This window comes from Notolepis coatsorum (genome assembly GCF_963971535.1).
Source record: "Notolepis coatsorum genome assembly, chromosome: 3".
In the NCBI taxonomy this organism is placed as follows: domain Eukaryota; kingdom Metazoa; phylum Chordata; class Actinopteri; order Aulopiformes; family Paralepididae; genus Notolepis; species Notolepis coatsorum.
In genome coordinates, this window is record NC_140167.1 from 210360728 (window position 1) to 210387601 (window position 26874).

A 26874-nucleotide genomic window follows, 5' to 3' on the forward strand; every position below is an offset into this window, starting at 1 on the left:
ACTGTGCATTAATGTTTTCAGTTTTCAATCCATAATAAGTTAACAGAAAAATAAGTACACAGCCACATTATTTCAACCTAATAAAACTATGTTTATTGTCATTGTTTTAAGAACACAAGTTGACTTGGTAATACTCACATTTTGAGTAAAAAAAATGCTTTTAACATGTGCAATGTTCAATGAAATAGAAAAATAAATAATAAAATGTGTTGATTAATACCACTGGTCACAATGGTGACCGTAATAATGATTTTGTTATAAGGCTCTGCACATTTTTTAATTTTTTTAATTTTTTTATTTGACCTTTATTTGACCAGGTAGTCACTTGAGATCAAAGATCTCTTTTTCGAGCAAAGTAGCAAATGATGTAGCAATGTATTTCCAGCTAAATTGAGAACCTGTGGGAGGATTTCAACAAGATAAATGCGACAACAGTGCAAAATATTTCACTATAAAAAAAAAATATATATATATATATATATAATAATTTTTTTTTTTATTTTTTTTTAATGCTGCCCCCTGTGCCTATGCAAATGCCCCTGCATGCCTATGCAGGCACGCGTGCCTAGGGTTGCCTACCCCTCCTCTAGACCCAGGCACGCGGGAACTATAAAACGGCAGGGGGTGCTGGGGGGTCGCCAGATGGGAAAAAACAATTTTTTTTTTTTTTTTTTTTTTTTTTTTTTTGCGGTCAGGCCACTGAACTTAGAAGCAGGCCAGGCCAGTGTTTCTATTTGCACCTGCGCAATAGTTAGATAACCTAGGTGGGGAACAACCAGGAGATCACTGCAACTCACACAAGTTGGAGAACTATCTCTCTCTCTCTCTCTCTTGCTCTCACACACACACAAAGGGAGCCGCATGTGATTGGTGGAGGCGGGATCCTTACGAAAAACTGCTAATCATTGACACATGCTAGCCTGTAATAATCCCCCCCAGAAAAATGTACTTTGCATTTGATATATTGCAAATATATGCCATCACACACACTGGCATTTAAAGGGTTAGAATTATAAAATGAATATGTGGTGTTATGATCAGGGCTGAAGTTGAATAAAATATTGTATTTATCAATTACAAAAAACTGAAAATCCATAAAAATATGTGTTGTTGCTAATCATACATATGCTAGCCTGTTTTTTAACAATAAGTTGTGATGCCATCACAAACACTGGCATTTAAAGGGTACAAATAAAAAAAATGCCTGCACCAGAATGCAGGAAATTAAGTCTTTGTAACAAAAAAATTCCTGGTGGGGGACCCCCAGACCCCCTGCTTAAAAAGTGGCCTGACTGGGGCTATATTTCCTGGCCTGAATGATTTCCCCAGTCCGGCCCTGGTTAAAAGCCTCCAATGCTTATTAGTGTGTGTGCGTTTGAACGTTTGCATGTTTCAACCATACATTTCCATTTAAAATATTTTTTTTTACCTCCTATAATAGTGGGGGTCGCGGCTCTCTGACACCGTTTTTTTTTGGGTCGCGGCCTGAGAAGTTTGGGAACCCCTGGTCTAGCCTGTACCCCCCAGACATGTTGCTGGCCCCGTCAAAACAGTATCCTATCAGCCTCTCCATGGGCAGGTCGAGGCGTAAAAGTATTTTATACACAAAAACAGCGTCTCGGCTGTTGTGTCTGGGCCGGGCATTGTAAAAACCCCAAAAGAAGTTCTGAGCTTCCAAGTTGTCAGCGGCCAACTGTATATTACACGAGAATTGTTCTTTTCCAGTGAGTGACATCAGTGGTTCCGTCAGCGCTCAAGCCAAAGATTGGGCTTTTGGATGCTTTGCCTCTAATTTGTCGCTGAATATCATGGGCAAGCAGCTGTAAGATTTCGTTTTGGATGTTGTTGGACATCCAGTTGTCTCTCTTTTGGAGCCAATTCTTCAACTCGGGATCAGACTCGGTGCGCACTCTTTCCATCATGAGCTGCCATAACACCCCATCCCTATTTGCATCACCCCTCAGTGGAAGCCCCTGGCGCCCGAGGGGGGGTATAGGGGAACAGACTCAGTTAACTCTTCAATACCTGATGCTGAGGCTGAACCTGTCGTCTCTGTCTCTCTCTGACGTTTATCAGATTTAGTGGGACTGTCACTGGGACCGGCGGGACGTTTAGAAAATAAATCTGATATTTTTCTTTTCTGCGAGTGAGACATTCTGTGCTAGCAAAGTCTGACTACTAGCTCAAATCGACTGACTGCGCAAGCACTGTATCACAGTAGCTCAGTGGTTCGTGGCGCGTGGGAAGGGCGGGAGGTGAATACAATTAGTTGTTTCACCTGTCATTCAATCAGTCTGTGACAGTCTGTCATCACTCGAAAATCTACTCGGTTTTACACGTATGATTGTGTACATACAGTAGTGTAATGAATGAATGAAAACTTTATTTAACAGATTGGAGAATGGCTACAATACAGTACGGCTCAATACACACAATATTAAAATGGTGACGTGCTTTGAGCAGGATAAACTTATAATATACAGTGTTACAGTTATACAGTTACAGTATATACAAATATATAAATACTGTCATATAAATATTTTTATTTTTTTTTGTTTGCAATAATTGAGAGGGGGTGCTGCAGCACCCCCCGCACCCCCCCTTCCCGCGTCCCTGTATAGACAATGTTATCCTCATCGACCGTCTCCACCAGGCAGTTGGTGTCAGCGGCACAGCCCTATCATGGTTCACCTCCTACCTCAGTGATATAAGCTTTTTTTCCGTTAATATCGGAAACTGCTTCTCCCCCTCCGCCTCCCTCTCTTGCCGGGTTCCACAAGGCCCTATCCTATTCTCCCTATATATGCTGCCCCTTGGTCTGATCATTAAAAAACACAACATCTCTTTCCATTTTTATGCCGATGACACTCAGGTCTATCTCCCATGAAACCCAACAATTTAAACAATCTCGACAGTCTTCGTTCCTGCCTAGACAACATCAAATGCTGGATGGCACACAATTTCCTACAGCTTAACCAGTCAAAATGTGAAATCCTCCTTTTCGGCCCTCCAAACCAAACCAGTGTCATCGCCAGCAGCCTGGGTAACCTCTCTGCCCCAGTCCAGCCCTTTGTAAAAAACCTGGGCGTGCTCTTTGACCCCGAGTTTACTTTCAATAGGCAGGCAAACTGTGGTGAAGGGGTGTTTCTTCCAGCTCCGGTCCATAGCTAGGATCAAGGCCATTCTCTCCCCCTCAGACCTTGAAAGAGTCATTCACACTTTCATATCCTCGAGATTAGACTATTGTAACTCCCTGTACCTGGGGCTTAATAAGTCAACCATAGCCCGCCTACAACTACCCCAAAACGCTGCTGCTAGACTGCTCACAGGTACCCAGAAGAGAGCTCGCATCACCCATGTTCTTGCCTCCCTTCACTGGCTCCCGGTGCGCTACAGAATAGAATTCAAGGTTCTCCTATTGGTCTACAAAGTCCTTAACACTTTCAGTGCCGGCCATTAACGTTGATTAATGTCCTTGGATGCCAGCATCCACTTCAATGATAGCGTTAAAAAAACGCATAATCTATTTTTTTAATTATAGCTATGTGTCTAATCTGCCCGTCGCTTATCAATGACTTGTTTGCAGTCAACATTGTCGAAACGGATTGTTTTTGAATCTGTTCATATCCTTTTTATAGCATTTCGAAAAGCTATAGTTTTCTCGAAAATTTCAGGAAAATAGAAAGATTCCGTCATAAACGGCATTTATTGGAATATTCTCGAATACACTAGACACGTTGTCATTTGTCGGCCTATATATGAATCGTTTTCAAATAAACGCTAGATTATCGATAGTATATGTGTACTTATGCACGCTATAGAAGCGAGCTGAGAAATCGATTCTCTTATTTCCTCAACAGCACACACACACACACACACACACATATATACACATACGGGACACGCTGTTATCTCAGTGAAAACAACTCTGATTATCCTAAAACTGGTAACATAGACTCCTTACCTTAGATCCGATGTTCTCCAAAAAGATGATTCCAATTCCTGATCGCCATTCCAAATATCGATCGCGTTTATTGATTGATTATTGGCTGCTGTAAATATATATTCCAGGCTGCTTTCCATCTCGCGATCACTTCCCTCTTCATCAGACTGCTCGCCAGCATAGTGGAGCCAGTAGGCTCCCCCCCCACACATCCACCAGTCTAATCGAATGGGCTGCAGTTACACAGGGATAGACGATAGGGGGCGGTATTTTCCCATCGGAGCTCCTAGAGGAGCTGCTGTACCAACGGGAGACTCTGTTGATGAAATATGAATTCAGATCGCTAATAAAAAATAAAAAAGACAATTAGCGTCGTCTGCATTCAACGGTCGGGGCGAAAAATAGACATAACACGTCGCTGGCACTCAAAGTGTTAATGGTAAGGCCCCTGCTTACCTAGCAGACCTCCTCACCCCCTATACCAACGTCAGGGCCCTCAGAATCAGATCGGCTGACAATGGTCTCTTAACCACCCGTAGGTCTAATTTCAAGTCTAGGGGAGGGCGTGCTTTTGCGGTCGCAGCCCCTGACCTCTGGAACAGCATCCCGTGGGTCAATGACGTGACGTCCTACTGAATTTTTTACCTTAAAAAAACTTAAAAATTCATAAAAGGATAACATGTATCTCTAATACCTTCCCCATATACAGACCCACTCTAACTCCTCCAAACATTTGAGTTATTGGTAATTTTTCTGCTATCTGAAGTGTCAAAAGTCTAGGGCTGACCCCTATTAATCGATTAGTCGACTAATCGGTCGAAAGGAGCCGTAGTCGACTGGCCAACCTCTTAGACGAATATAATAAAAAAATAAAAATTATTATTATTATTATTATTATTATTATTATTATTATTTTGTATTATTCTTTCCAAAAGAAAAGAGGCCTAGAAGTGTGGCTAACGCTAATGGCACGCATACCAGAGGCTAACTGCCTACGAAAACAGGCACAGAGGCACTGAAAGAGGATTTCACCCATCTAATGAACACACTAGACTAGACAAATATCAAGATGTATCCATCAGTGGACCAATTGCATGCTTTTGCAGAGGACAAGAAGCCTTCAGTCGACTCCTTCAGACATTAAGCACCCCCCACAGCCCATATGAAAAAAAAGAAAAAGAAAAAAAAATAGTCGACTAACGGCAAATTTTGGCCAATCCTAATCGACCATCCAAATCCTTAGTCGGGGACAGCCCTACAAAAGTCCATGTGGGCTGACCGTCAAGCATTGACTTCTATTACAACTGGCTTAAAATCACTTTAAATCTATTTAAATATTTCCCTTGCCCTATTTGGCATAATGTTTTGCATTCATTGACAAAATTATTAAGCATTTGCACATATACTTCCATCATAATATACAAACGAATGTTGTCCGCATATGTTAATTTTATGAAATATCATCTGGGGCGACCATCAAGAAAACACAATTGTGGGACTTTTATTTTGAAACCACCTCAAGGACAGGATGTTGCATCAGCCAGTCACATGCGAGGGACCCAGAGAAACAACTAGCAGGTTAGTAAGTCTCTTTCATATTGGCAAATAAATCTCTTTTTTAACTCCTGTAATGTACTTGCCACTTTTGGATGTCTTGTGGGACGACCGCCCCAAAACTGTGAATAATAAGTTTGATCTGAAAATCTATATTTTGATGATGAATTTGATAGTGACATGTGGTAAGAGCTAGCTAGTTTGGTTTCTGTAGCTAACGGTTAGCCTGTAATATTTGACTGACCTTGAAAACATCATATGGGCGACCGAGTATCATGTGGGGCGACCACTGCTGAGTGTTTTAGATGATAGATATATGTCCTGTATTTGTAGTTTCTGTATATTTATATTTTATTCATGATTTATATTAGGGCTGGGCGATATGACGATATTATATAAATATCGGGTACAGTTCATTAACGATACACTTTTTAAACGTATCGTGGATATCGTGATGTTTTGCCCTCGCGTTAGAGACCGCCGCGGCTGAGATGAGACTTACAAGGGCAGTGCTAAAAGCTTTCCTCTCCCTCTCGCAGAAAAAAAAGTCAGTCACACACACACTTGCCCTAATTACGTCATCTACACGCACATACACGCACGCAAGCGCACACACCTAGAGACAGAGAGGACAGGAAGCAGTCATGAAACCGTTGCAGTCATATTGTAGTCTTTTAGTCTTATTAACTAAAATATTTTAACAAAATAAAAAGCAGCAGCACTATTGGATAACTGAGTCATGTTTGCTATGTATTTCTTTCTTTAGTGGAGTAGGACATTTGTTTCACAGTTTTAGCATGATGTTTTATAGATGGCTAGGTTAAACACAGGTTTTTGTTTTTAAGAGGGGGGGTTTGATTTGATTTGATTGAAGTTTATTTCAAGTATGCAACACAACAAACAAACATCAAGTACAGATATAGCCTTAAGCCGTTCAAATAATAAATGTATACATAAATAAATAGTTACAATATATAATCTAAAAATCTAAATCTAATCTAATATATAATCTAAAAAAACGAAAGGCTAAAATGCTAAATATATAATCTAAGAATCCAATAATCTAAATCTAATATATAATATAAAAATGCTAAATGCATGAGTCTTTTGTCTTTAATGTTAGCTTGCAAACTCAAATACTGTCTTGGTAAGCCTCATAATGAATTGTTTGGGGAAAAAAGGAAAAACATCGTGATGTGTATCGTGTATCGCCGAAAGGTCAGAAAATATTGTGATATCATATTTAGGCCATATCGCCCAGCCCTAATTTATATACATAAAGTTCTTTGTTTTAGCATAACTCTTTGTATACTTTAACATTTTTTTTTCAACATTTCTGTAATTTTTCATTCCTATTTAGGAATTAACGTTTCTTTTTTAGTATTGTACAATCTTATGAGAATTTTTTTTAAACGGTATAGCATGACATTCCATTTAGGTAATTGTACATGTATTAGTCATGTTTAACTAGTTTAACTTATTTTCTAGATGGCACAAACAAGCAAACAGAAGACTGCTCACTACAGACAGCGGGTCAATGCAGACCCTACAGCAAGAGCCGACTATCTTGCCAGGAAAAGAGAACGGTAAAAAAAACTATAGGTAACATGCAGTATATCTTTCTCTGGTGTATTTCAAACTGTCATGTTAGTAGGATTAGGAATGACCTTTTCTGTAATATCTTGAACTTAAGTTTGTATGTAATTTAGCCCACCAGAATCAGTATCACATTATACACCATTGTTTCAGCTACCAGAGAAGAAAACAACAGGGCAAGATTCCATATGTGAAGTCAGATGAGCTATCGGAGAGGGAGAAGGCTGCATCCAGAGGTTACAGGGAGAAGGAAAAAGATGGAAAAGGCGATGCTGGACCTGACACCACCATCCATGGAGAACATTCCACCAGGGCAAGCTGTGGTGGATCCCCTACCTCTAAATGAGGATTTGAATCCCTAAAATGTACTTTGATTCTACAGTAGGTTTATCATCCCTTGAAACCATAGGTTATATATCCAGCTCATGATCAACAGTGACATATTTCAACAATACATTTTCAGTGGATTGCACTGTGCATTATAATCTGATCAAAGTTTGTTTTGTGTTTGATATATCTTTGGGGAATGTTGACCTAAATGTAAAAAATATCCGTTTTTTGATGTGCTTCTTATTCTAGGGGAAATTGTTTGTTTCAACACAAAAAAATTCACTTGTTTTTCACAGTTTTTTTTACGCCATTGATAACATGATTTGTTAAAACATGATTTGCGTAGTGTTGAATATTTCAATTTCTCTCCCATATGTGGGGTTTGAGTCACTACCATGCACATGTACCTCAATTTGAAATGCCTTCAGTTTACCATGAGATAATATAAAAGGAACTAGGGATGGTACCAATCCGATACTCCGTATCGGTATTGGTCCGATACTGGCCAAATTCACAGGATTGGATATCAGAAAAACAGGAAGTATTTTCCGATCCAATACAGTAAAGCGTGCCATCGCGTGAACAGTAGTAGCATGATAACAACGTTAGCATTAGCTAAACGTGAGTCAACTTGTTAGCAGCGCACCGCAAACATGTCAGCTGTGTGGAGTTATTTTAAGCTCAAAGAAGAAAAAGGTAAAACAGCCTGTGGTGTTATGTTAACCCTTTAATCGCCAAGGACGAGTTAACATGTCAATCTCGGCCAATGCATAATCTGCCAATGACGCCGTAACACGTCATTGAGATCAATATTTCAAAAATCTGTGATGGCAATCATATTTCACCTGCGGAGACTTGAGATCTCCTGTTGATCTCCTCTCAATTCTCCAACGGTTCAAGAGCGCCATCTGGTGGCCGATCGGCGGATCGCCCAAACAGCAAACCGGAAACAGAAAGTGGTGCTCATCCAAATTCGGTCCGACCACTCGCTATAGCTCCCGGGGCTCCATCTCGACACACTGGATAATCAATCGCTCGCCCTAACTCAATAAACAACGTTATTTGGATAATAGGAATAATAGGAAACTTTCTACTCCAAGCTGATCGCCCAACGGCCCGAGGAGACTGGGGTAAGTTTCAGCGTTTATTATTACCGTGTTCGATACAAACTGCTCTGATGATCATATCACCCACACTACATGAATCATCTAACGTTTGCCACGGAATTTTAAACGACCCCCCCCCCATCCGGTCAACATCAGATGATGAGTAGTAACTTCTAGAAGCACGTACATTTGAATTTTTTTATCTGGCGCCGATCGCTATCAAACTGTATTTGATCATCAATATAATGCATTTATGGCTATAAATCACGTTCTGCAGAAAACGATAAAAACATATTTATACTTTAGACCATATTTTAGTATGAATATGTGAATGAAAAAGTAGAACGTTGCTACATCCTAAACGATAGATACTTGACGTTGAATGGGCCATAGTAATGTCAATTTAGCAATACAATTAAAAAAGTTATAGCCCTGCAAAGAAGGGGAACATCTCCATAGACTTTCAACAGTGGCAGATAGGGGTATATGATCAGAATAATCCCTGGCAGATAAAGGGTTAACGTGCGTGCATTAATACGACAGAGTACAGGCCACCATACTGGGGTCACAGACAGGTACGCAGGGCAGAGTAGACTAGGAGCGGATAATAACGGACCTGTATGGTGGAGCTACGGAGCTAACAGAATGAAGACACTCGCAAACAAATACTCTCTCCTGTGTATACTTATACATAATAACACGACACAGCCGAGTGTAATTTACATTTAGTCATTTAGCTGACGCTTTTATCCAAAGCGACTTACAAGTTCTGTACGACAAGACAATAAGAAGGGTACAACTCTATCAGCTGAGTAATAATGTTCATCAAAGTGTTGCATGTTACAGTGTAGGTTAGTATATTAGGACAAGTGCATGACAGTAAGGTTAGTCAGGGTTAGATTTTTTTTAATTTTTTTTATATCATTTCAGATAATGGTTGAAGAAGTGAGTCTTTATTCGACGGCGAAAGATTGGACGGGATTCGGCTGTCCTAACTGGGATGGGTAGTTCATTCCACCATTGTGGGGCAAGGACTGAGAATAGGCGGCTTCTCTTTGATGACCCTCCGGGAGCTTGGATAGGAGTAGGTCTGAGGCGGCCAGAAGATGCAGAGCGTAGGGGTCTTGAGGGTGTGTAGTTAGAGACCATTGACCGGAGGTAGGCGGGAGCGGTTCCCTTTGCCGCACGGTATGCTAGGTTGAGGGCCTTGAAGCGGATACGTGCAGCAATGGGGAGCCAGTGCAGGTCCCTAAGAAGTGGGGTGACATGGGCCGACTTCGGTAGGTTTGAGATCAGGCGGGCCGCTGCGTTTTGAATGAGTTGAAGAGGCTTGGTGGCAGTGGCCGGGAGGCCAGCTAGCAGTGCGTTGCAGTAGTCGAGGCGGGAGATGACTGTTGATTGGACGAGGAGTTGGGTGGCTTCTTTTGTCAGGAAGGGGCGTATCCTTCTGACATTGCTCAGGAGGAATCTACAGGTTCTGGTTGTCGGTGCGATGTGAGCAGAGAAGTTCAACTGGTCGTCGAGGACAACACCAAGTTTCTTGGCGGTCGGGGACGCGGTCACAGCTGCATTCTCGACTGTGATGGAGAGGTCGGTCAGGGGGGAGGATTTGGCCGGCAGGTGGAGCAATTCTGTTTTGCTTAGGTTCAGTTTGAGGTGGTTGGTCGTCATCCAGGCGGAGATGTCGGACAGACAGGCCGAGATCCGCTCAGAGACGTGGATATCTGAGGGAGGGAAGGAGAGGAAGAGTTGAGTATCATCCGCATAACAATGATATGAGAAGCCATGAGACGTGATAATGTTACCCAGTGATTTAGTGTAGAGGGAGAAGAGAAGGGGTCCTAGGACCGAGCCCTGGGGGACACCCGTCTGGAGGGGGCGGGTGGCCGACAGAGTCCCTCTCCATGACACTTGGTAGGAGCGGTCGTTGAGGTATGATGTCAGCCATGTCAGCGCAGATCCAGCCACTCCCATTCCTGCGAGGGCCGCGAGGAGGATCTGATGGTTGACTGTGTCAAAGGCTGCAGATAGATCTAGGAGAATCAGGACAGAGGAGAGGCCTTTCGCTTTTGCTAAGTGAAGTGCCTCTGTGACCGCAATGAGGGCCGTTTCTGTGGAGTGGCCAGTCCGGAAGCCAGACTGATTGGGGTCTAGGAGGTCATTCTGTAAGAGATAAGCAGTAAGTTGGTTGGATACAGCACGTTCAAGTGTTTTAGAAAGGAAGGAGAGAAGAGAGACAGGACGATAGTTGCCTATGACGGTGGGGTTCAGGGTTGGTTTTTTTATGAGGGGCGTGACTCTGGCTTGTTTTAGGGAGGTGGGGACCACCCCCGAGTTGAGTGAGGAGTTGATGGTTGCAGTTAGGAATGGGAGGATGTCCGGTGCTATGGTCTGGAGGAGTGGGGAGGGTAGCTGGTCCAGCTGGCATGTAGTCGGACGGTTCGACGTTACCAGTGTCAGGGTCTCGGCTTCTGTTATGGGAGAAAAAGATGACAGAGTGAAGGATGAGGTTCTCGATTCAGCATTTGGAATGGGTGGGGGTTGGGAGAAGGAGCTGCGGATGTTCTCCACTTTTTCCGCAAAGAAGATCGCAAAGTCTTCGGCAGAAAAAGATGAGGGAGGAGGGGGTGGGGGGGGAGTGAGGAGGGAGGACATGGTAGCATGCAGTTTGCGAAGATTCTTGGCAGAGGCCTCGATCCTATGGTGAAAGAAAGAAGCTTTGGCATTAGTAATGGTTTTGGAGAATGTTAACAAGAGGTTGTGATATGTGTCGATGTCAGCAGTGAGGCGTGACTTTCTATACTTCCTCTCAGCCGCTCTCAGGACCTGTCTTTGTTCTCTCACTGCATCCGTCAGCCATGGACTGGGTGGGGAACGGCGGGCAGGTTTCTCAACGAGGGGACAGAGCTTGTCGAAGGAGGTTGCAAGGGCTGAGAGGAGGGTGGAGGTTGCCATCTCTGTGGGGAGAGCAGAGAAGGTGTCACTCAAAGGTAGAGCGGATATTATGTCAGAGGAGAGGGTGGAGGGGGATAGTAATATCTGCGACTTATTTCTAGGGGTGGCAGCAACACTGGAAACTTCAACACCACATAACACTTGCAGATTAATCATGGAAAGGTAGTATGCCGGGCGAGTTCATATGTGCAATGAATGCCAGGAGGAAAAGTTTTGCCGCAGCAGCTAACGTAGCTGGAAACCATTCAGAAGCGTGAGAAACTCCCTGCAGACAGTAACAAAGCAAAGCTGAAGAAAACCGAAAAAATTACTAAATTTATTGTGCTGGACGACCAGCCACTTTCTGTTGTTGAAAATGTAGGTTTCCGACTCTTAGGCCCCGTTTAGACGGAAAACGCTAGCAGGTGAATCCGCAATTTTTTTTTTCGGATGTGCCTTTCGTTTATACGGAAACGGCATTTTTACGGGGTGAAACCGCAAAAAAGTGAGACTACCTTCCAGGGTGGAATTCCTAGAAACGCTAAACCTTTGTGCTCTCATCTAAACTGTCAAACCGCATAAAACGATGACGAAAGGGTTGTCACGGCTCTGGTCGCGCGTACTGCTTACATCACAGGCATGCGCCAGCGCCGCCAGTAGCCTAGAAGCGTAAACAAAGCATGTCTGATTCTATCCATGGCGATCACCTGAAGGCTACATTGGCAGTACTTTTAACCCTTTCACTGCCACACGACAGAAGGTTAACCCTTTACTATCACACAACCGGCTGTCGTGTGGCAGTGAAAGGGTTAAATACACAAGAATCTGTCCCGCGGCGTGACTGGACCCAATGTCTGTGAGTGACTCTGCTTTGGTCCAATCACATTCCCCATCCACAGTCTGCGAATCAGAGGCAGAGTAGGGCGGGTCTTCACAGCACGTCATGTGACATATGCGCCAATCGTGTGACAGCGGGGCTCCGTCGTTACAGCCTCGTCTGCACGGAGAATTCCACCCCAAAACGCTCGTCTAAGCGCAAAATTAAAAGTGAAACCGCAAGACGACTTTTGCGGTTTCTGTTCAGACTTCCATCCCAAAACGCTCGTCTAAACGTAGCCTTAGCCTCACTTCATGTTGACAAACCGTAATTTTATTTCCGACACGGCTATCTCAAATAAGTACAATGTTGTGTTTCTTTTTTAAATGTAGCCAAACGTAAAGACCCTAACCACCCTAATCAAAACAGCAGTCAAAGTGTATATTTTCAGCACTACGTTTGTTTACCAATGATTTGAAAATATCCACGCATTGTACCGGTAAACAGACGTTTTAGACGCGAGGACAGGAAGCCGTCATGAAATCGCTGTAGTCTTATTAACATATTAACTAAATAATTTGAACAAAATAAAAAGCAGCAGCACTATTGCATAACTGAGTCGTGTGTGGTATGTATTTCTTCCTTAGGGGAGTTTTTGATGTTTTATAGATGGCTAGGTTAAACACAGGTTTTTGTTTTTTAAGGGAGTATCGGATGGGTATCGGTATCGGCAGATACTCTATGCTGTGATATCGTATAGGACATGAATAAGTTGTATCGTGCCATCCTTAAAAGGAACTGATACAACTGTGTTGTAGTTGTTTAGCGTTGTTTTCATCCATGCAACTATGTTGGTGGTTATTGTTTATTGACTCTATAGAACTGTGTTTAATTTGTATTCCATACATACAACTCTGTTTACCTTTTATTATTGACTTAAATTGTTAATCCCTGTCCATGTGACTACCATCACAAAAGTGATGCTACTTAACCCTCCTTCTCGCTCTCATACATTGACAAAACCAATGATGATTATGACAAGGACATGAAAATGGACATTTGTGAAATGTTCAAGTTCCTGAAGCATGTAATGTGTATTGCACTAACTTTTTTAATGTTTAATGTTTTTAACATTTGTGATATTTGAATGTTCCTGACGAAGCTTGTAACTAGGGCTGACCCCTATTAGTCGACTAATCGGTCGAAAGGAGCCGTAGTCGACTGGCCAACCTCTTAGTCGAATATAAAAAAATAAAATAAAAATATTTATAATTATAATTTTTTTTCATTCTTTCCAAAAGAAAAGAGGCCTAGAAGCGTGGCTAACACTAATGGCACGCATACCAGAGGCGAACTGCCTACGAAAACAGGCACAGAGGCACTGAAAGAGGATTTCACCCATCTAATGAACACATGAACACACTAGACTAGACAAATATCAAGATGTATCCATCAGTGGACCAATTGCATGCTTTTGCAGAGGACAAGAAGCCATCAGTCGATTCCTTCAGACATTAAGCACCCCCCACAGCCCAAATGGAATGATACAAAAAAAATTAAAAAAAAAAGAAATTAAAAAAAAGAATTAAAAATATTATACTTTTTCTTTTTCTTTTTTTTTAGTCAACCAATAGTCGACTAACGGCACATTTTGGCCAATCATAGTCGACCATCCAAATCCTTAGTCAGGGACAGCCCTACTTGTAACCTACCGTGCCAAATGATTGACAGAGCTAGAGCCTCTGGAGTCGGTGTTGTATTTGTACTTCGGCGCACGTGTACTTCGGCGCACGTCTCACATATCGGCATGTAACTCGAGAACCGCTGAACGGATTTTGTCACCTCAAAAAATATGCACACCTGAGCCGCTAAAGTGCAGGTGGGAAAATTGTCCTCAAGAGGGCCCACATGTGGGCCCTCGCATGTTATGTTTTACTTTTGTGATATTTGAATGAATTGAAGAATATTTTTGTTGACCACTTGAAAAGATTGTAATAAAAACATTGTTCAGTTTTCTTTTGTCTGAACTGCATTGTGTAACATTTTAAATATACTTTTAACTACTCATCATTTGGGGCGACCATTTGTCATGCAGGGTAACCAATGATTGTCTAACTGTACTAAATTCAAAATAGAATATGCATCAGTTTTGGCTCAATTATTAATCACTGGTATACTATGGATACTATCTGTACACATTTTAAATCAGTTTTATGGGTTTTATAGCAAAAATGGATATTGTAACTGCATTACGAGGGAGACACTCCCATTATAGAATAAACTTGTAAAATCATGATTTACAAAAAATTAAAGCCCACACAAGCCTGTCTTTCTTAAGCTGTATATTTAATTACTGATACTTGTTAAAATATTAGTAATGTTAAGGAAATATATACATTTTCGCCCCAAATTACTTTTTAAGGCTGTGTCCTATTAATTCAACTTTAAAAACACTAAAATCTCTTAATTTGGGTTTTTTGCATAAATGCATGTGTACACTACATTCCAAATGTTTGAACAATGGCCAAATATATCCTTATTTTCTGTATTTAAAAATTGGCCTATTCAAAAGTCTTATCCGTCAATGACCCATGTCCATTAAATCTGCCCCCTCCATCGAGTATTTTAAATCAAAACTCAAAACCCACCTATACCGCCTGGCCTTCCCTTGCCTTGTTTGTTGACGTGTTGTTCTGTTTCATTAGGGGCTCTGCTTGGCATCACTACTGCACTCGCTCGCGTACGTGCACGCGCACTGAATAAATTCCACAAATGTACCTTTAATACCAGTATTAGTCTGACCACACCCCTCATCAGCTTACCTTCATAAGCAGGTGTGTGGTCACCTGCTCTCCTCCTTCTTGCTTTCACCACAAGAAAGTGCCTCGGTAGTACCCCACTTGACGTGTTGTTAGGGGAATTATAATTTTTTTGTTTACAAGGAAGGAGATACGTTGACATCATATCTTTATTTTCTCTCTCACTATTTTCGAGAAAATACAGCGATATTGTCTTCGTACTGGAGTGTCTAGAAGATGATGATCATTCTAAAAACCCTCCACCGGTTTTTCCGTATTGGGAGCACGCCGCTGCATGCTTCTCAACTGCAGTTCCTTGCTGTGTTTGTTGGGGTGAAACCTGTCAGGCCACAGCTGAACTGTCGGACATGCCGCTGTTGTGAGAAGCGGTGCGTTCCAGGTTGGGTGAGTAGTGTTTGCTGGCAGGCTCCACTTGTCTGTTAGTGCTATGGAGGCTACTTGACAATGTTTATGGAAACCGGCCCCAGGCTAGGGTCCTTTGTTCAGCCACCTAGGCGACAGAAGACCTTGGTCTGAAGACCATTATAGTTTAACTAGTGGGCCGCGATTGTGGTGATCCCTGTGTGTTTTGGACGAGTGGATTCTCTCTGTCACCGTGTTAAGGCCCCATCTTTCATATCCAAATGAGAGTATTCCTTCACGAGGGGATATGTGCATGAATGTGCGATAGCGGCAGATTCATGTTCAAAGTCAGCTACACAGGCCAGTTGGTATTGTGCTGATTCCGTCGGGTGTTGGTAATATCACCATTGTGAAGCGGTGTTGACATCTTGTTTTCTCTTTTCTCTTAAAAAGTGAGGAGAGGTTCAGAACGGCGGCCTGTCTGGGTGAGTGTTATGTCATTGTTACAGGTTCAATTGATAGCTGCTTAGCTTACGGTTAGCCAGTCAGCTGTTAACTGCTGCGTTAGCCTGCTGGGATCGCTACATGGCCTGCTCAGGTGGGCCTACTGTTAGCCAGTCAGCTGTTAGCTGCGGTGCTAACATGTCGTGATCGCTAGGTAACGTTAGCTTGCTGCTATAGGCCATGGCCTGGCGCGGGGTAGCTTAGCTTCTCGCGCGCCGCCGTGGGCTCGCTTCTGATCGCATGCGTCGTTAGCTCGGCGTCTCGCGAGCAGAAGCAGTAGCACCCGAACGGTTGGAGCGGCCGTTAGCTTGATGCTATTCTGTTGAACGTGCTTTGATTTTAACATGTTTTACACTCTTGACTACGACGTCATCCTTGACAGGGGATGTTTCGTCGACCCTGCCCTGAGCCAGGACGGCAAGGTTGCATCGACAAAGGACTGTAGTGCGGGTTGGGGCGGCGACGCTGCCCAGTTCGATCAACACAGGAGCGGCTGTGTTCCTACGGTGTCTGTGACTGCACTTCGCTGATCTACGTTCCGGGTAGGAACAGGTTTGACCAGACCTAATAACACGTTTTCTGGTTTTACTTTTCTAAATGTATTGTGAATAACGATGTTTTTCCCAAAACGTGTGTTGCTGCAATGCATTTGTGATACGGCGCGGGTTATGTGTGAGCTGTTTTTGTCACTGGCAGTTAGCTTCTCCGTGCAAATCGGGATGTAATGATCTGGTTGTTGTGTGAGAAACATCATGGTGTTTATATGTACCGTGTACTCACAACTAAGGTAACTAACCTATGAAGCTATGCTTGGTGACAAGTGAGTAAAATAATGTTCTTTTCTCAGCCTGTGATGACAATGAACAGTGTGTTCACATATTAACAGGTTTTCCTGTTTTAACTGGCCGTATTGAGGGTAAGATAAGAGGATTGTGTTTCCCCCCGGTTCCCTGGGGACTTTTTCATCCTCCTATCAGACATGTTGTGCACTAATTGTGTCTTTTGTGTGGTAGGGATGCGATGTAACTCTTAGCTTGATTGCTGAGGTTGTGCTAAATCTGCTGGAGAAACTTTATTTTCCTAAAAGAAAAAATGGTTTGGTCGCTGTCATGTGTGCTTAGCAAGGCCTGTGGCCGATACTAATCGAGAATGATGTATTCTCTCATTGTGAAAAACGGCGTTCCTCTGTTGAGTGTTTTTTGCCATTTTTTGTAGGTGATGATGGGTTGTGTGTGTCATGTGCCCTACAACTGGGTTGGACTGTCCACAGAAGCACATGTGTATGTTGGACCGGGGCTCTTAGAGCCCTCTCTATTCTGTGTTTTTGCTTAGTAAAAATCAGATAGCAGGTTAGCTCATGCGCTGTGTGGAGCTGTCAAACGCTTCATAGAGCTGACTATGACTGTGTCATATTCTCTTTTTGTCATTACATCGTATCATGGGTGTGGGGTCGTAAAGGGGTGAACTGGTAACCTTTCCTCTCCCCCTTGTTTCTGTCGGTCAGGGGTACACCCCCTGTCCTTCAAGGTTCCCGTCACGTGGCGGTTCGGCACGTTACGGGGGGGGGGGGGAGGGAGTTTCCTGGTCCCACGGCCTGGTATATTGGGCGTGTGCACCGCAGGAATTCCCCCGCCATAGAGTACGTCACCGTGCGCGTCTCTGTTGGTAGGACTTCCGTGTGCTGTTCAGGTCCATGTGATGGATCTGTTTCGGGGGGGTGGTCAGGGCTCCTCCTCACCAAGCGCCTATTCGGGCCTTCTGTGAGTTCGGACTCCTTCTTCCATGTGAGGGAGCCTCCATCAGAGTACAGAGCCTTCCTCCTTAGATTGTCAAAGTGAGTGGACCCTCTAGAAGGGTCCTATTCTATTGTATATGTATTCGATTCAATTCGATTATTGAGTGTGTATGGGTTCAGTGCCTCTTCCCCGGAGAGCCCTAAAACCAGTTTTTTACATGGCTCAAGGTGCAATATATTCTTTTCAATCTGTACAGCTCGCGTGGGAAGTCTCTCTGGGGATCCCCGTCTCCTTCCTATGGGAGGGTGGTGGGATGTAAAAATGTGTACATTTTTTACCCCGGCTGTGTAGACTGGGATACATACTGTTGATGCTTCCTTCTTTTCTATTCCAGAAGTGTTGGAGTTAGGGAGTGTCACACCCCTCTTGTCGTTCCCCTGGGCGCCTTGGGGATTCAATGACAGGTCTAAATAGCCTGTTCATTGATGGGGGTGTGTCCCGACGCACGTATAGTGCTAGCTCGCTGTAAACAGGCGATTGACTGGCACGCCTTGGTTGCTTGTGGTTGAAACAGCGTTTTTATAAAGCAACTGAGATGGGGGTTTTTCCTCTTCCGACGACCAAATCCCATGACCTGGGTTGGTTTTTCGACGGATTCTCGTTCATGTCTGGGGGATGATGACGGAATGGATCTGAACATATGTAGAGGGGTCTCACGCCCTTGGGGTGGGCCACCAGGCGCGGTTCGCCCGAACGTCTGGGTGGCGCCTTCTTTTCATGTTAAGATCAACACGCATATCTGCCCTTCTCCTGGAGTAGGCATGTCGGCGTGGTTAGGGCACGGGACTGGTTCTGGTCACGCTGGTCCAGATCAGTTGAACCCGTTGTCCGCCGGGGATGCAGATCTGCTGTTCTGGTACCCTGAGGGACTTGGGTTTTTTTCAGGGGGAAAAATGCCAGGTCGGTCTGGGTGTCACAGGGTTAAGCGCTATGGAGACCCTGGTTGGGTGCGTTTTTACTCAGCACTGTCGTAATGGCTTACAGCCATGCCATTCTGTACACGTTCGATCTCGTCGGATCTTGGCCGCTACACAGGTTGGTCCTGGTTAGTACTTGGTTGGGAGACCGCCTGGGAATACCAAGTACGGTGTGCTTAGGGGCTGGTTCTCCATTCTTTTTCGCTCCTCTCTCACGCATGGCAATGAGGGGCCTGTGGGGGTGGTTTTTTGACCTCCTCTGGTGACCCTGTGCTTCCCGTACCGCCAGGCCCGGTCCGAAGTAATGTTTCGTCGACCCGTAGGCCTGGGTTAACCTTTTTTGAAAACTGAGACACTTGTACTGCGGTATAGCCGGTGTATACCCGCAGGTGTGTTTTGGAGTTTTTTCTTCAGGGGTTATAGGAACAACCACCGCATTGGGTAACACCGAGGTGGTTGATTCCCTGGTGTGTTGGAGCAGTGTCAACTCCCGGGTTCACCGGTTGAGGGTGCCCCTGCACGTTCATGACGTCTGCCAATCGTGTCAGCCTTCTCTGCCTCGACCCCTCTGGGTGGGGGTTTTTAAATGGAGGCTTGGTCATGCAACACCGCCAGCTTACGCTCCTTCCGCCGGGGCGGCTGTGTTCAGCTGTCCCCTCTGGCGCCTGTCTCGTCCGCAGTCTCCAGGCTAGGGTTAACAGCCTGTTGCCTGGTTTTTCCCCGGTGCGCTGCCTGCTTCCGTTGGTTAACCTTTTTTGTGTGCTTACGGCCATGCTGACTGCCTGTTCTGCAGGGTCAGTGTGCCAGGCGGTGTACTATTGGGGGGACAGGGCCCGCTCGGCTTACGGCCATACCGACCTGAACACGCCCGATCTCGTCCGATCTCGGAAGCTAAGCAGGTTCTGGCCTGGTTAGTACTTGGTTGGGATACCGCCTGGGAATACCAGGTGCAGTAACTGAGGGGCCTTTGTCCGAATACGCTGGCGATGTGGGGGGCGGGGCACTACGTGCCCACCTGGTGGGGTCTTGATGCTGACATCATGGACTTCTCCGGGCCCCCATTCCAGGGAGTCCAGTCCTTTTGGTGGGTCTGGGTCTTCCTTCGCGCTCCGCTGCTACGGCCTTGCCACGGGGTTGGGTTTGCCCTTGACCCCGTGATTCTGGGGGCAGTAACGATGAGACATATGAGACATAATGATTTTACTGCAACAAATGTTATAATAAAACAAAGCCTTTCTATACATTTGTCTGGTTGAAAACTTTATTAACAGATTGCAGAATGTGTAGTTGGGCACGGAATGAGCAACGGAATGGAACCGAGCTATGAACGGACTAACGGAGTAATGCCTTGTTTACGGCTATCTTCGGGTAAATAATATGCTTGTTATTGAACGTGTAACACTTCATTTTAACAGCAGATACTTTCTTAAATGCAATCTTCCCGAGAGAGGGTGTTGACGGGGAGTTGTGTTATTAATAGCATTGAACAGCTAACCGAAAGCTAGCGTTAACTATTGTTAAAGGTTTAGCCATAACGTTACCTTGGCTAAAGTTGGGGCTATTAATAATGCAGCAATAATGGCTGCAGACCTGCAAGCAAAGTACAGCAAGTTGACAAAGGAGTATTCCAACGTAAATCACATTTTCACCAGTAACGTTGGTCTTGCATCTCCCGGTAGCTAATGAACGGACTCGGAGTAATGCCTTGCTGCTATGGGTAATAATAATATGCTGATGTTATTGTCCGTGTAACACTAACTATATAACGCTAATGCCACAAAACGAATGCCTTGTTAATCATAAGTACTAGTTACTTCGATGCAGTAGCTTGTGTGTGTGTGTGGGGGACGGCGGGCGTTGTGCACTGCAGGTAGGTCGCGAGTGAACTTTTTTTTTTTGCCTTTTGACGCTACACAAATTGATGGGTATTTATCGGCGACTGCTATCGGCACATTTGAGCTTATCGGCCGATAGGCCGATAGCAGTCAACAAGGCACTTATCGGCCGATACCGATACCCGACCGATATATCGGTGCACCCCTAGTTCTCTCCCCTCCAGGTAGGTCTTTTGTAAGTCCAGCATGACCATGCCGCAGTATTTGCCCACGTCCACCTCTTGTTTGATGTGGTCGTTCAAATAGAGAAGGCATGTGTCAGTGGAGTGGGATGTTCTGAAGCCAGATTGGAATTCGTAGATTAGATTTTTTTCCGCGAGGTACTTTTCGACCTGTTCGTATACTATTTTTCCCATGACTTTTGAGATGGAGGTAAGAATAGAAACAGCGCGGTAGTTGCCTGGGTCCAATTTTCTCCCCTTTTTGTGCAGGGGGTTTACTCTTGCAATTTTTAAGTATTTTGGTACGTGTCCCTGTTTTAAGGAGAGGTTTATTATGTGTGTGATGACTGGGGTGATGGCGGCTGCTGAGTGTCTGGGGAATTTGGAGGGGATATTGTCATGGCCAGTGGCCTTGTTAGGTTGGAGGGCGCTCAGTTTTTTGTGTACCTCAGCTGTTGTTACCATTTATAGTTTGAAATCGTCTTTGCGGACCCCTAGGTTATTGTAGTAGGCTGTAGGTGTGGAACGGTATGCATTCAAACCGTACACCGTTCGGCACAACCTCCACGGTTAGGTGTGTGTGGGTATTGTTCGGTTCAGGGGATGCAAAAAAAGAAAAAAGTTGTCATTTGGAATTGGCACGGAGAGGTGAAGCGCCGGCTAGAGCAGCAGGCGCTAGTCAGTTCGTCGAAAGTGCGTGGAAATGGCAAGCGCAATATAAATCAATCTTCATTACGACTTTAAAAACATTTGGCATTAACATTACATAGGCCTACATCTTTCCATAACGTTAGCACGGTTTGTGACGTTACAAGTACAACGCACGTTGGTAGCCCGCCAGCTCCAATACAGCCAGTGAAATCATTATCAGACATCAATGAAATGTTACCGTAGCTAACAGAGGATAAAATGAGTCTGAGGCGGGGTGTCGAAAGACAATGCCATTTATTCAACATCCAAGAAGGCTAACATTGTGTTTACTAACTCCAACCCGGACTATTGCCGCTTTCCCACTACATGGTATCAACTCGATTCGACTCCACTCAACGTCCACTGTAGGTAGAGTCGAGAACGAAGGTACCACACGCTAAATTGTCCCTGCGGACTCCCAACCCATAGACAGTTCCGTGTGTGAACACCGTTTCACAATTACTGTGTTGCACTCAATATTTAAATAATGTTAGTCTAAATAAATGTATGAACAGACTAGTGTTGTTTTGAAACAGTAGGCCTACAGTGTGTGTGTGTTAGTTTGATTTATGCTGCATTTTATATTGATGGCCTTCTAATTTGTTTGTTTATTTATTTTAAATAACACAGTGACACTTTTCCTTTTGATAAGAAATCCAGCCATATTCCTTTCATTGTATTTCAAATACTGCACTAATTTCAAGCGGAAAACTAATCTTTCCATTAAGAACTGACAATTATTTTGTTTGTTTTGCACTAAGTTAATACTTTGACAAATGTGGCCTATATTTTTCAGTCAGTTCGGTCTTTGTGTGCCAAACATTATTTAAGGCAAACCACTGTAAACCCTTTTTAATTATTTTTTCTCAAATAAACGAGAAGCATGTTTACATTTTTGGAGTGTTAAATAATAAAAAAAAAAAAAAAAAAAAAAAAAAAAAAAAAAAAACGAACCGAACCGAAAACAGTCACCACAAAACCGTGATACGAACCGAACCGTGTATTTTGTGAACAGTTCCACCCCTAGTAGGCTAGTATGTGTTCTAGCCCAAAATGCCCTGAGTGGGAGGGTAGTTTATTTAGTGTTATTTAGTGTTGTGGCTATGTTTGTGAAGAAAATGTTTAAGTAATTTGCCACATCCAGTTCTGTGTCGTTATGGCTTCGCTCAGCACCAGATGCCCTGTACTTCACTTCGTGCACGAGCACTGAATAAAAAATTCCACCATGCACCCCCACATCCCAACACTCGCCTGACCACACCCCCTTCCGCTCACCTTCATAAGCAGGTGTGTGGTCACCCACTCGCCTCCTTCTTCACTTTCACCACAAGGAAGTGCCTTCGGTAGATCCCCACTTGACGAGGTTGTTAGCTGAAGAAAGTTGAGACGTGTTTACATTGTGCTTATTTTTTTCTTCTCTCATATATTCGATAGAAAAACCTAAGGAGGATTACATGGTAGAGGCGGACTGGTTCTTATTTGAAGGCCCGGTGGAGCATTTATTTGCACAATCACATAGCTAGCTAGGTAACGTTAATTATCTAAGTTGTCAATGTTCTTCTGTAGACTTCACGTTGATTTTACAATGAAATGAAGATGGCAAAGTATTTAGATATCAAATGACATAATTACATTACATTTACGTCATTTAGCTGACGCTTTTATCCAAAGCGACTTACAAGTTCTGTGTGACAAGTAATCAGGAAGGGCACAACTCTATCAGCTGAGTAACAATGTTCATCAAAGTGTTGAGTGCTACAGTGTAGGTTAGTATATTAGGACAAGTGCATGACCGTAAGGTGTATAGACATACATGCATGCATACATGCATGCAAATACAAAAAAATAAAAAGATTAATCATAATGATAATAAAAAGAAAATAAATATATATATATATAATATAAGTAGTACTCTCTATTCTGATAGTATGTTTTCCAGATAATTATAACATTTAAAATAGAAAGTGAATTTAACACCCTCAGCGGTAGTAAGACTACCACAATGCCATCTCCCCAGCCATGCATGGTCCAGCAGTACCAGAAAGGTAGGTGGAGGAAGGAAGGGGGTCATAGGATCAGGGGGTTGGAAGGAGGAGGGACTTAAGTCATATGGGTTTTGAAATGAAGTAGGAAGGGCTGCCATGTTTTGTAAAAAGTATCTGCGTTGTGAATCTAATTTTCTCAATATGTATGCGAGACATAACATCCCTCATCCAATGAAAATGTGAAGGGGGAGTGGCTGCCTTCCAATTGAGTAGAATGAGGCGTCTGGCAATGAGTGAGGCGAAGGCCATAGCATTAGATTGCCCAATAGATATAGCGGCTTTCTCCGGTATCAGGACAAATAATGCAATGAGAGGACATGGGTAATGGTGCACGATATATCGGCCGCCGATATAATACCGGCCTCCGATATAATATATAATAATGTATATAATATCGGCCGATATGGTCCTTTTTTACACATCAGTATCAGGCCAATTAAAAAAAAATATATTATTAAAAAAATATTTACACGTTTTGGTCTTCTGAAAATAAATTACAAAAGTAAAAGAAAAAAAAAAGCATTTGGAAAATAGCTCTTTATTTGATTATCATAAAAAGTGTTTTCTATACAGAGATATCGACATCGGTAAATATCGGTATCGGCCAGAACAGCAATATTAATATCGGTTATCGGTATCGGCCACAATTTTCACATCTGTGCATCACTAGACATGGGTCAACATTCACAGCAAAAATATCGGAGTAAGATTTAAAAATGGAACTCCAGAAGGGGCCAGTGCTGGACAATGCCAAAACATATGGATAAGCGAGCCTGGGGCTTGGTGGCACCGGTTGCATGTGGGATCCATGCCAGGGTTTATCTTAGCAAGTCTGGTCTTTGACCAATACACACGGTGGAGGAGCTTGAACTGTATGAAAGATTGGCCGGGCACATATAGAGGATGAGTGTATTCGGGAAAGAGCCTTTTCCCATTCTTCGTCTGTAAATTGATGATTTAGATCAGTCTCCCAGTTCTGTCTAATGGCCAATACCGAAGAAGGTGGGGATAAGGATATGGTATTATATAGTTTAGATATTGAGCCTTTGGTTGCAGCCTTCACCTCCTCCAAGATATGGTCAATCTCAGTTTTTGGAGGCATATCAGGGAACTGAGCAAATTTGTTCTTAACAAAATCACGTATCTGCAAATATCTGAACAAATGTGTTTTTGGTCAATTAAACTTTATGGACAATTGTGTGAAGGACATAACTTGCTCAAAATGCCATTCTTAGACCAGTTGCTAAAGGCTCCGTCCACCATAGAGGGAGGGAAAAGGACGTTTTTGTGGACCGGTGAGGACGGTGACATGGCGTGGAGACCAATGTGTTTTCTGAACTGGGTCCAGGTCCAGAGGGAATGTTGTACCGAGGGGTTGTTGTTGTGACTGGGAGTGGAGAGCAGTGTACTGGGAGGTTGGGACTGGGAGTGGAGAGCAGTGTACTGGGAGGTTGGGACTGGGAGTGGAGAGCAGTGTACTGGGAGGTTGGGACTGGGAGTGGAGAGCAGTGTACTGGGAGGTTGGGACTGGGAGTGGAGAGCAGTGTACTGGGAGGTCGTGACTGGGAGTGGAGAGCAGTGTACTGGGAGGTTGGGACTGGGAGTGGAGAGCAGTGTACTGGGAGGTTGGGACTGGGAGCGGAGAGCAGTGTACTGGGAGGTTGTGACTGGGAGTGGAGAGCAGTGTACTGGGAGGTTGGGACTGGGAGTGGAGAGCAGTGTACTGGGAGGTTGGGACTGGGAGTGGAGAGCAGTGTACTGGGAGGTTTGGACTGGGAGTGGAGAGCTGCAGTGTACTGGGAGGTTGTGACTGGGAGTGGAGAGCAGTGTACTGGGAGGTTGGGACTGGGACTGGAGAGCAGTGTACTGGGAGGTTGGGACTGGGAGTGGAGAGCTGTGTACTGGGAGGTTGTGACTGGGAGTGGAGAGCAGTGTACTGGGAGGTTGGGACTGGGAGTGGAGAGCTGTGTACTGGGAGGTTGTGACTGGGAGTGGAGAGCAGTGTACTGGGAGGTTGGGACTGGGAGTGGAGAGCAGTGTACTGGGAGGTTGGGACTGGGAGTGGAGAGCAGTGTACTGGGAGGTTGGGACTCCAGTAGAGGGGTGAAGTTGTACGCTATGAGATTAGAGTGTTTACGTCTTATCATTATACCAAGGTAACGGAAGCAGCTTGGGGAAAGCTTAAAGGGGAATATAGATGGGGGGAGATTTCTAGCCAATGCAGGGGTGTACAGTGCGACATATATGATGAAATTAAGTCGGACCTGGCAGTGATGATTGACGGGGACACGGACACTTCTAACAAATAATGTGAAATGGTCCACGTTCTAATCATTATAATTTATAATCAGCTTGTTCGTTGGCTTTCCATTTATAATTTATTTATAAATGGAAAGCCAACGAACAAGCTGATCAGGCAACAGGAACTAGAGCACAGCCATGCATTAGGTGAGTAACCCACTATTAGGAAGTTTTTCAATACTTAAATACTGTTTAACTAAATTTCCCTTCGGGGATCCATAAAGTATCGATCTAATAACGAGACAATATGCAAATAAGGTAATACTAATAATTGTCACGGCTCCCCGTATGAAAGTGGCTGGCAACTTACTGCTGGTAAAATCACTGTTTATTTCTCGTTTTGCATAGTATTACATTCCTCTTCTCTAAACAATCAAAGTCCCACCGTAAGAGCGATGGCCTCATATGTGTCCATTAAACCTTTTTGATTAGAGTCTTTCCTTCGAGCTAAGTTGAACTGAACATTTCACTGTCAAAAGCAAAAACGTAGTCACAACCCGGTTTTCAAAATAAAGGTCACATATACACATACCGTAGTAGGCCTCTATCAATTCTTATAATAAAAGTCCCAGATATACATAAACATTAATTGGCATAGATCTCTATAAACGGCCCAACACATTGATCACTTTAGGCACACACTGAAACCAGTAACATCACAAATATGAAGCATACAAATAATAAACCTTTATGGGGTTATTTACAATAATAATAATTCATTTGATTTCTAAATTATTTTTCATTGTGAAACAAAGGTATGCAGAGTTCCTTGTTCTCCTGATTAATGCAATGGTGTGTGTGTGTCTGTGATGATCTCATTGAAGGAGTACTACAAGCACACACACACACAGTTAGTTGTTTTTGTTCTATTAGTGATTTACACACTCAATAAAAAAACATTGTATGACAAATTTAAACAGATTTGCACTGCTAATCTGAAGCGTAACATATTGATGTCTTGTATACAGTTGTTATGTCCCTGCAATTCACAATTATGGGCAAATAAAGAGAAACTGTTTGTCTGAAAACATTTCTTGTTAAGGTTTGGATTTTGTGTGCAAGATTCATGTCCTTTGCCAGTCACATACCTATTTAAGTGATGCACTACGTGTGGTTGTTTTTTG